Raw genomic sequence first — 12,964 nt, forward strand, 5'->3', positions numbered from 1 at the left:
ACCTTCTCTTTTACGACTCTTTTAATATGAAACCACTATAAATACTAAACCTTCTTTTCTACCTCTTACTAATATTATATTTAGTACATTATAACATTAAATTAAAATTAAAGTTAATCTATGCAAATAATTTTATTGAAAATGCCCCTGTATACATCAAATCTAAAAAAATACCTTCTAATCGTATAAATACAAAACTTTATAAATGGTAGATTTATTAAATGTAAAATGATTAATGGTAACATTTCAATTACGGAGGACAATTTTCTACAAATACCATACTATAGTACGGGATCTATACTAGTATGTACATACGAGTATTTCTAAAAAGTTTAAATTTTGATTAATTTGCTGGTATTTATAGTTTAGATGAATTATATTTTTTACAAAGTATTATTCTGGAATAATAATTTTCTTATAATACCACATAAGTCATTTTTTATTCAACACACTTGTATAAGAAAACTAAATTTGAACAATTTGGTTTTGTCCGGTCCACTCATACATTTGGTATGGTACTTTTGGGATGAACCAATCTAATTCACCTAGTTTGACTCGATGCGGTCGTCTTGGGTCGGAGGAACGAACACCTCTACATGCAGTGTCGTAGCCAGAAAGAAAGAAATATTTGTGTGTCCTTCCGAAGGACTGTACTTCTTACACCCAGGCCTTTATAATATTCCTTTTGATGGCTTGCCTTTAGGTGTAAGGAGTACGGTCTTCCCGGAGGACACAAGAATTTTTTGGAAAGAAATTAGAGGTAGAGAGGGAAGGGATGCACGTCCTTTTTATATCGGTTTTTCTAACAGTGACCTAAGGGCACATATTAAGAAACTAAGGGGGGCGTTTGGTTCAATAAAGGGTAGGGGGATGAAATGAAGAAAGAGAATTAAAAGGAAAGAAATGGAATACCCTCAGATTTTGTCACTTGTTTGGTATGCCATGAAATAAAATGAAAAAAAAAACAAAATTAAACTCACACTTAAACCACCACCCATAACACCTCCCCCACCCCATAACATGTGCTGCCACCACACGAACCACCCCACTGCCAACATCGTCACCGGTAGTCCTTCCTCCGGCGCCAGCAACCCATCACGTGCAATTGCCATCCCATTAAATGCAATCCCAGCCATAAGACAACCCCCAAAACAACCTACAAACACCACGCCTGCCACCGGAAACACCGGATCTAGGTGTTAAGGGCAGTGGGGGAGGACATTTCGGGAATGAGGGGCGGTAGGTGAGGACATTTAAGGCGTGGGGGCAGCAGGGATGAGGTCGTCGGTGGTTTGGTTTCCAGCAACAGCGACGGCAGTGCGGTGGTCTGTATAGCGGCAGCATAGGTTGGGGGTGTTGAGGAAGGGGTGATGATGGTGGGTAGTAGTGGTTAGGTGAAGGGGGAAAGGAAATCGATACCCTAGGGGGGTGGATTGAATGAGTGTAGAGTGATTTGGGGGAAATGGGAGGGGTAAGGGAGTGATTGATTTGGCAAAACAAACACTAGAAAAGGGAATAAGAGCCTTCTATTCCCTTTTCCTTTCCTAAAGCCCCCTTACCAAACAGCCCCTAAGTATGGAAAGATTCATAAGTTATTCTTATCATAAATTCAAGTACAACTCACTTTTATCATAATTAATGAAAATATTTTGTAGACTATTTTATACTTAAACTCTTAATGTGTGTCTTTAGAATACACGTTAAAAAACCCATTTTTATATTGATAAATCTGATATAAGACTTGTTATATTCGGCAAGTTAATAGTTGTAGGGCAAATAAATGGCTTTATACTTTTTAATATCAAATCACTTAGGCGAGTACATTTTTAGATTTTGAAAATATACAATATATGTATTTATCCATATCGCGTGCCTATTTACCTTACTAAGTTGAAAACGAATTTCTTAGAAAAAGAGTAGCATTATGCATATACAAAACGATAATATTTTATTTTTACTCGTAAAACTACAACTCATGTAGGATTTCAATATAACAAGGAGGTCAACTTACATAAATGACAAAAAAATTCAAACCGGCAAAAAGTACATCATAGTACACTATTCAACTCTATGTTAAGGTTTGTTGCTCGACGGGTATGATAAATGATAAGTGCATATTTTATATATTTTTACCCCTATATTAGCTCCATTTTACATGTCATTTAGCACTTATCATAGTGTTTTGAGGTAATATTTGTTATTCTAGTTGCAATTGCTTGTTTCCACATGTTTTGTAGGAGTTTAAGCTTTTAGGAGCCAAAATCCAACAAAAATGCAAGCTAGAGTGCAATGGCTAAGCAAGACCAAGTATTGGACTAGCATAGAGTATTTGCATGGGTTTTGCATGGAGAAATTAATGGAATAATGTGTGTAATGCAAATGTTGTCAACAATCAAAGTCAAGCCCAAATTCAAGTCCAAGTCAAGGTGGAAATCATAGGATTCCAACATACCTAGGATGCTAAGAATTGAGGTCTTAACCGGTTGATTAATCGCTCAATTAATCACCAACATAGGATTCTCAAGCAATTAAGTGGAGAGTTAAGGCAATCGGGCCGAAACACACGTCCCCGATCGGGTGACTGTCCCCCGATCGGGGTTGGCTGTCTTTGAATTTTTTCCGTTTCACTTCCAAGTCCTATATAAAGGGGACTTGTATGCACCCAATGGCATCTCATTTTTTCTCACGTCTTATATACTTTATAATAGCCTTAAGCATAATTTCTCTCATTAGTTTTCATATTTGTTTTCAATATTGTCAAGCTTGTAGTTATCAAACATTTGGTTCTTAATATATTTCAAACATTTGGTTCTACTTTGTTTCTTCCATACAAGTTCATTTCCACTACGGTATTTCTATTTCTAGTTTACGATTACATTTCTATTTAGTTTACGCATAGTTTATCATTAGTACTTTATTTATATTACATTAGCATTATATTTTTATTACATGTTATATCATTTAGTTTATATAATTCATACATTCATGTTTAGCATTTGTTACAACAAAGTTTATAATTTACATTTTTCCATGAGTAGCTAAATTCCCTAGTCTAGGGGCCAGGGAAGACATGCGATATCAAATATGAAAAATGTTAAAATAGGTTGATATAATATTGTCTAATTATTTCTATCACATGTTTGCATCGTCACGTTTAATCTATGTTTAAAAGGCCTTATTCATCGATTAAGTTTGCTCATTCGTTCTAAAAGTCGAGAGGCACGGAATTGAATTAGACTAAGTATGTGTAGTAGGACGACCTAGTCATGGACGAGATTTTCTCTAGGACCCAGTCTATGGTTGACACTAATACCATAAGGTGGGTGTCTTTAAGCCTAAACAATTGACAATGTTATTGATATCGAGTTTAACATGATCATATTTACCTTTGCGTGTGTGACCCGACTCCCCTTGACTCCCTTTTATCATATAGTTTTCATATTTATAATTTTTAGCCATCAACCAAACAACAAACAAACCCAAAACGAAATCGACCTTGATAAGAATCTTTCCATAGCATTTCACAACGCAATTCCCGTCTCCTTGTGTTCGACCCCTATTGCTACATTAATTTGTGTCTAGGGTAATTATCTTTGCATAGGTACACGATAAGCCTATCAATAAACTTAGGAAATCCTGGGTCATCGTCTTCCACACGCACTTCTAATTTATAAGAGTTTATTAGTACCTTTCCTTTTCATCTCTAGTTTATTCTTAAGAAATTTAAACTGCATTTAGAACACTCCTATGTTTAATAACCTCATTTGAGGCTGAGTTATTGACCAACTTATATTAGGATTAGTCCAGTGATCCAACAAATAACGGTCAATAATGGTAGGATGCCGTAAAGGCCATATGATTTGGTCTTTTTTGCTAGGGAAAAGAAAATGTTTGCGCCATATGCACCGTAAAGCATGCAAAACTCGATAACTTTTTTTTAAATAAGCCACAATGCCGCTTTAAAAGCTTCAGTAGAATGTTGATTTACATTGTCATGAGTTGCATGAGCACCTTGTGCCTTCCTCTAATGTTCACCACGACCATCATTTCATAAAATAAATAGGGCAGGCAAACGAGATTCGGACGGATTCAAGAATGCCTTATTGTTGCTGTCGGCGTAGGTCTCTCGATCCTTGTTACCGGGGTTGGAAATATCTTTTTATATAAGTAATTCCTTCAATATATATAATAGGGAAATATTAACCGGGTGCATTTGTGTTTCATTTTATATTCTTTAAGAAGAACAATAGAGACTAGAGCTAGTAGACAATAAGCTGCGAAGAGTGGTGCCAGTAGAGCTAGCCCATGCTTCCGAGGGTTAAAATCACAGCTCTTGCTTTTTCTTTTTTTAATTTGTAGAGGAAGGTAAAAGGTGTATCCATGTGGCTCATGACAAATGAAGCAAGAGAGTAGTGAAATTTTCAAAGCATCATGGTGACTTATTTAAAAAACCTAGCGAGCTATGTACGGTTTAAGGCGAACATGCGCGCAATCATTTTCTTTTCCCGACAAAAAATCTCATCTCTTACGGCCTTCCCAACGTCTCACCATTATTGACCGTTATCAATTGGGTGACTATATTAATCCTAATTTCTTTAATAATCGGGCCTCAAATGAGGAAATTGAAGATGTGGACATCATGAGTTAAATTGCGTTTACATTTCAAGAATAAACTAAAGATAGAAAGGGAACATACCAACGAATTCTTAGAGGTGAAGAAGTCGCTGAACCAAGACATCCTCAAATTCGCTACACCTGTTTAACACCACACATACCTTGTCTAAGATTAACCAAATGAAGCAATCGTTAACTGGGCTAAGAAACATTTTGTACGTTTACAGAGATCAATTAATATCTCAATCAAACACAATGCTTATCCTATTACCCAAAGAAAATCATATGGGACAATGACATTCGAACACGATGGCTATCTCCTTACCTTAGCTTAACCAAAATTTTATGAGAAAAATAAAAATTTATTTGTTCCAATAAAGAAACAAGTCATCGCTTTAGCACGATAGAGATTGGCGTTGAATGTCAGGATTAATAAAAATATTCTTTTATAGAATTACTTCATTTTTGATTGACAAAAAGAAATCAAATCGTATTTTTTCTTGATTTACCAATCCTTAGTACTTTGTATGAAATGATTCCAAATTGCGATTTTTGCATTTTTTGTCTATAAAGCACAGCTATCAAATAATGAATTTTAACATACCTAACTAATAATTTAGGATACTATAGTTACAGATCAACAATATTAATTCTATCTTAAGTCTATATAGTAAATGTAATAACAGGATATTTTGGGACCCGTAAAGAAACCTTGAGATGCGTGAGAGGACCCTCGGGTTTGATGAGTCTGCTCGGGAGTGAAGTATGACTATAAAGTGGACCGAGTATAACCTATACTAGACTTAGTAGAGTTGTTATAATTGTAGATACCTGGTATCTGTTGAATCCCCAACAAACACCCGATGATTATCGAACTACAACATGCTTAGGAATCGCTACGTTTGATCAACAGTTTATATAACTACGTGTCGGAAAACTCAAAAAATGATTTCGAAAACGAAAAAATCTTCAAAAATACCTGGAGTGTTTTATGCTTGAGGACGGGGTCGCAATGACACTAACTAGAGTCAAAACCGACAGCAGACCAAAAACCGACTCAAAATTCAAATTCTGACTCCAACAACGAGTCAAACCGAGTCAAACACAGAAAACAAACCTTACACAATGCTTCCATGCTAAGTATACAGGTATACTTGGAGCCCAAGTACAAATCATATTCTACAAAACCTAGGATAGAACAAACCACAAATCCAAATGCGTGATAGTGACAAGACAACTCGAAGACCCGCGGACATGCTCGCGCCTCTTCAAGCAGCTTTTACAGCCACGTCTCCAAAAATGCACAACACCACACAAATCCTCTATAAATACCCTTCGAATGCCACCAATTGAAGGTACGTGAGAGTCTGCCCCTTCTTTTCCCCCTTAATATTCCGGACCTCGACAACTCGAGTCAACAATCGACACGTATTTTTGACCTACCGATTGAAAATACGAGCCTTATACAATGTTTGGTACAGTCATTGTGCATTAAATCACTTGACTTACCACTTAGACCAACTACACCATCACTAAAGCAAAGCAACACTTCATATTTTACAAAAACGATTTTAAATCGAGTTTTCTGACTCACGAGTTTTTACACTTTGTTGATTTCTCGTCAAGCAACCTAGCATATAGACCTATCAAACGGGTTGATCGGGCAAGTTACAGGCTCGGTCTATAACAACACGATCCACTACCGTCATAACACAACCCCAATAAGATGGGTGTACACCTTTGAGCCCATTATTTGTCCTCACTTAAGCCCAAAAGCACAAGGCCTTGTTACTAGAGTGGGGGTTGAACCTTTTATAAACATATCACAAGCTCCATATTTTCCCAATGTGGGACAACTTAACTCTCAACTCTTAGGGTGTTACAAACTCCCCACTTAAATAACACAACGTCCCCACAGTTGTGCCGGGAGGCGACCGTAGCCAAGCCCGAATCCTCTCCTCGCTAGGTGGGTGACCCGGTACTCCCGACCACGAGGCTCACCACACGGCCGCAGGTTGCTCGATACCATTTATAATAGTCCAATCCACCACCGTCGTAACACAACCCTAATAAGATGGGTGTTCACCTTTGGGCCCATTATTTGGTCTCACTTAAGCCCAAAAGCACAAGGCCTTGTTATTAGAGTGGTGGGTAGAAACTCTTATAAACTTATCACAAGCTCCATATTTTCCCAATGTGGGACAACTTAACTCTTAACTCTTGGGGTGTTACACAGTCATTTCGGGTTCGGGAAAAATACGGGCCGAGTCCATTTCGGGTTTGTTAAATACGGGTTTATACGGGTTTCGGGTCGAGTTTCGGGTTAAAACGGGTTTGATTAATGCTTTTTTTACAAATATTTAATTCCTTTAATTTAAATTATAAACATATAATTACTCTTAATTTTTATAATTATCTTGTTTAATAATATGATATTAGTAATAGGATGCATTTTCTTGCATATTATATTCAATATTACAACACTATACGAAAGTGTCGGCATGGCACACACTTCGAAGTGATGACATGACACACATTTCATGGTGAAGATGTGGTATGTGGTTTGAGGGGATGAAGTGGCAGTGCTAACGTGGAATGCGGTTCGACGTACTAGGGCAAAAGTGATGGCGTGGCACACCATTTGAGGTGATGACGTGACATGTGGTCCGAGGTGATGTGGTGTCATGCAGTACTGACGTGGAATACGGTTCAACGTACGACGATGAACGTGACAATATGACACATACTTTGAGGTGATGACGTGATGTGGTTTAAGGTGATGACGTGGCATACATACCGCATATATACATATCTTTCCTTAAAAAAATATAAGTCAATACATATAAGATATTGTGTATTTTAAGGAAAATATATTGTGACCCAACGGTCAACCCGCTACGGGTCGGGTTTTGACCCGTTGTTTACAGGTCAAAACGGGTTCGGGTATCTTTCGGGTTCGGGTTTAAAAAACGGGTTATTTGCGGGTTATTTACGGGTCGGGTTACAGTCGGGTTTCGGGTCGGGTCAAATTTTGACAGGTCGACTAACCTGTAATTATGAGGGTGTAATTATTCCTCTTCTTTCATGTTCTTTTTATCTCTTTTCATGACTAACATGATAAAACATGCATAACATGATCCAAAATACGGATTGATCGAGCCAAAACCGAGTTTTGACTGGAGACAGAGGCTGGTTGTCATCACTACCAACCTCGCACCTCTTTAGGCACCCCAGTCAGAACTCAAACGTGTTTGAGTTCATCTTTCCTCTACTTTATTTCTTATTTGCAATCGGTTTTTACCATTTCAAATATTTCAAATCATTTTCAAGATGAGCATTTTTAACCATGAATTATATTCACCCTTGTCTCTTCATGCCAGGACGGTTTAACTCGTGACTCGGTGACAATATTTGGTTAATTATATTTTTAAAGGGTTTTAAAGCCCTCTTATTCATTTGTTTACATTTGCAAAAATTATATTAGTCATACATGGATAATCATCCTTGGTTCTACGTACCATGTCGGTTTAACCCAAGTACGATGATAAACTTTGACTAATTACAAACTAATGAACTTAAAATAATTAGTTCATATCAAGCATTTTTTACACCTTTTTTAAAAAAACTATTCATGTCAAGCTTGCAAATCCGAACCCGACATTGAATATTATCAAGACAATGATAATCGTTCCGAGTCACGTTCTTCATATTAGCACAAAAATGCTCTTAACAACCCTTTCAACAAAAGCGGGTTTTAACACTATTTTAGAAACAATTTCTTAAACACTTTCTACAACTAGGAGACACCCCTTTGGGTCGTCACCTAGCTCGCGCCTAAATAAGCTCTCTGAATTCCAGTTTTCAAACCTGGGCAGACCCCCGTACATCGCCAACAGCCTGGTGCCTCCATGGCTGCCTGGCACTCCTCCTGTCCCATTTCCAGCACTCGTCCAGGACGATCCCGACTTCGGTTAATCCGAATACAGGACGGATCAGATTGATGAGTTTGCATTTTACACTTTGCATTCTAAAACACTTTTTTAAGACAAATGGATCATGTTAAGCACCATAAACCTAACTTGGTAAATGGATGTTTAATTTCTGTCTTGCATGCAAATCAACATTAAATCCAATTCAACATCATTTATTTGATACTTGGATAAACAACCGACATAGCAAATCTCACATTTTAGGTTTAAACTTGTGGATGCGCATTCATGCATTTAACCTGTTTTATCAACTTCTGCACTTAACCAACCAAGATCGATCAGTAGAGGCCGCTACTGCGGAAGGGATTAGGTGTTCGATTAAAGAGCTTACTAATGCGTACCCTCACCTCTTACTCGGAAACTTTGGATAGTGGATGACCTTATTCAGGGCGAACGAGAGTTATTATAGCGATATGATGCTAAACAGGGACGATTCCTTATCTTTAGTACCTATGTCAAGCACTACTTTTTGCTTCGTTTGACCGAGGTACAAAGTGGATTTGAACTGTTTCCAGGCATCCCATAATTGCTTGGTGGCGACTCCGAACATTTCTAGAAATCATTTCGAGACGAAACCGACCGATCTAAAACGATCCGGTTGAAAGCATTTCTATGCCACCGAGCGTGGCTTTGCTTGAAAGCTTGTGTTCTTGAGTCAATGCTTGTAATTTGGTGCTTGTTGTTGGATTCAATTGAACAACAAAGGCCTAACCTTTGTTGTTAGTGATAGATCTTGTCTTTCATGTGGAAATTTCGTCTTGAAAGTTCATCTTAATTTTCATATTTTAGGGTGTTCATGCCCAAATTTTGATTTTCATGATTAAAACTTGGTTTGTTTGTCTTATAAGGCTACTATCTTTGTTAGTAATGTTGTACATTGTCTTAAAAAAACAAAAATACAAATTTCACCATCAATGTTGAACCCTAAAATTTCGAAACACTCTCACACATGAGGAAATTTTGATTTTTGTCCTAAACTTGGTTTAATGGTATCATAAAGTTATGATTTTTGTGAGTATGGATATAATATGTTTTCAATCGAAATTTTTCGTCTTAAACTATGGTGAGGTTCTCAAAGAAATTTTGTACTAGCTATGTCGAAATTTCGATTTTCATGCTTGCTACATGTTTAACTTGTTCATTGCTAGCGTAATCTTTAAAATGTGACACTCAATTAAGCCTCATGTTGAAGTTAATTCCGTCTTAAAAGCCATCAAGGGTTTCGAAAATGGGTAGTATATGTACCCGGATTTCAATTTCTTTCGAGTTATATGTTATCTTGATTGTCGTTTGAGCTCCAAGGCGGTTGGTAATTTAAATTTCAATGGATTTCGAAACAAATGACAATTATGCTAGAGTTTTGATTTTTATGCTCTTAACATGGTTTACTTGTTTCATGTAGTGCTAATCTTTCACTAGAATGGCTTGTGAAGCCGTATGTTGAGAAAATTTTCCATCTTGAGATGCACAAATTTTGAAATTGGGTAATTAGTTTACCCATAATTTTATTTTCATGCTTAGTTATTACTTGGATTGTCTCTTGATTCTTCCACTTGCTAATGGTGGGGGGTGTTGATTTGAGTTAAAAAAAATAAAAAAACAATCTTAAGGTCTCTCAAAACTTTCGAAAATGTAGAAGTATGCCAAACAATTTTGACTCTTATGATCATTCTTGTAGTAGTGGTGTTGAGGCTGTTAAATGTTTATCATCATCATATTAATTGGAATTATATTATGGCGTGATTTCACCAAGACTTTTTTTCTGGGAAACTCGTGTCGAAGTAAACGTTGTTTGAATGAAAACTCGTGTCAAGGATTTATTTTCAAATGTTGGTCTGATTTAAAGTGATAAGGAAAATTTCTATCGTCCCAAGTTATTCGATTCTTACCTCTTCTGTATTCATTCCAGATTGTCTTAATTTTCATTACTCCTATCTGGAATTTGACATGTGAAATGGATTCCATAGCATGTCAAGGCTATCAAGGAACGAGAGGAGCAATCAAGCAAGAGATGCTCACCAAGAGCCGATGGTACCTCCATAGATTTAATCCCCAGGATTTCCGAGCATAGAGTTTGTGTGAGCCAGAAAGGACGATTTTCTCACCCTAACCCTTAGGCACATGTCTTCGACAAGATGCGTTGAATTGGGTATAGTCATCAAATTTGGGATTTGGGAACACTAGGAAGGTATGTGGCCTATACAAAGCTTTGAGTTGAGTGAGTTGATCATGAGAGACAACCAATAGATAATGAGTGAAGTGCGACCAAGGTTGGATATTTAGCGGTTGTTCGGATTCGTAGTTAGTGGACGGAAGTTGAAGGACATGTGAGAATGATCCTTAGTGAGTAGGACAAGATTATTTTGGATAAGATATGTTTGAGTCGGGATTTGTGGAATGATGAGAGAATAATGAGGTACCGAGGAGTTTAAAAAGGAGAGTGATAGCAAGAGTTGCTAATAATAGTTGGGGTATGAGATTGGACTTAAGGAATGGTATGAATCGAATTGTAATATTCCATTGAACCGAAGACGTTATTCGGGTGGGGTTCCCCCTTGAAGAGGTCTATTGATTGGCTTAAAATCTGACTAGTGCTTAAAAGGATTGAAAGTACTACTCATATCACCAAAGTGCACTTTTTTTTTTGGTTATCCTTGCAAAAGAACTCCATAGTTAAGCGTGCTTGGCTGAGAGTAGTCTTAGGATGGGTGACCTTCTGGAAAGGTTCCTGGGATGCGCATGAGTGAGGACAAAATGTGCTAGAAAGGACCCATGTTGATCTGTGGGCCATGTACACAGCCTGTTAAGCTACCGTGAGTGACCGCTCTCGACCCTAGGTTTGGGCTGAGGTATGGTATTAGAGCAACCATGCGACCGTGTGGTGAGCTTGTGGCCAGGAGTGCCCGGGTCACCCACCTAGCGGGGGAGGATTCTTGTCTTGGCTCAGTGGCCACGGTCATATCCTGCCAGGCACAACGAGGGCGCTGCGTTCTTCAAATGGGGGTATGTAATACTCCACTGAACCGAAAACGTTATTCAGGCGGGGTTCCCCATTGAAGAGGTCCATTGATAGGCTTAAAATATGAATAGTGCTTGGTGACGAAGATTTATGAGACCGGAATATGAGAGAGAGCATTAGAAGAGAAACGAGTTGGGAATTTTGCAAGTTTTGTAATCCTACATTCAATAAGGAATTTGTTAAAAGTTTCGGGTGAATCTTTGTGAGGAGGTCGTATTGTTGGCCGTGACGTAAGAGGGATGAGTTTGAGTTTTAATAATTGGGATATATAATGGTGGAGTTGGTTTTACCAAGTTTGGTTTTCGCGGTTATGAGAGTAAGAGTATGCTACGTAATGCGCGTGGGTTTAATCATGTTGTTAAGAGCTTTGATCACTTGTGTTATATAATATGACCGCTTATGATAAGTGTGTATGCATCAAGTGTGAAAGTAGTTGAGTGAGACTCCGGCCTATGAGTGATAGTAAAAGATGTTGTTTGTAAAGTCGTCTTTTAACTGTTACGCGAAACATTCATGGTGTGCATGGTAACCTTGTTGTAGCGTTTTTTTGGGTGATGATGTTGTTATTATTCCTTGAGAATAATGGGTTGTGGGTGATGTTGTTGTTATTATTCCTTGAGAATAATGGGTTGTTTGGGCCGTGTTCACGATATAGTATAAGGTGTTATGTATACCAATGTGACTATTGACTATTGTGTCGCTCTACGGTGCGGTTGTTGGTGACGGTATGGTGATACCGTCGCCGGTGGTGAGGGAGGAGATGAAACGGTTGCGAAAAGAACTATGAAATAGCATGTTCGTGTAGGTAGTGTATCTCGAACATTTTATCTTAATTGTGTATTAATGATGGCCTTAAGGCCAACAATTTGTTTTAAATTCGGTTATTTGATAGTGTATTAGTCACCATCGGAGTCTATTAGCATTTGTATGATGAAATAGGAAAGCTTGGAAACGAGTGACCTTCTACACTCGACCGAGTGGTCCGTTTTGACCCCTTGTTTTGTCAATACTCAACCAAATATTGGGTTTATACCCTTACTTTCACGGTTTGTATTGCTTGGTTGTTGTCGAAGGAACATGATGACCCCACATGGGTGAGACCTTATGCATTGTTTACGTTTGACCATATTATGTGGCTTTTGCTACTTTAAAGTGAAATTTAAGTTAAAATTGTTAATTTAACATGAGTAATTGGATGATAAAAATGATGTGACAATTGTGTGTGGTGCACGTTGATTGCCATGAGTTCATTCTGTCATGATAACAATGTCGATATTGTGTGAAGTTTTGTCATGATGTGTGTGTCGCATAGTTATCTTGAATTCATAATCGGAGTCGTATA

The sequence above is a fragment of the Silene latifolia genome, chromosome 5 (genome assembly GCF_048544455.1).
Source record: "Silene latifolia isolate original U9 population chromosome 5, ASM4854445v1, whole genome shotgun sequence".
Lineage (NCBI taxonomy): Eukaryota > Viridiplantae > Streptophyta > Magnoliopsida > Caryophyllales > Caryophyllaceae > Silene > Silene latifolia.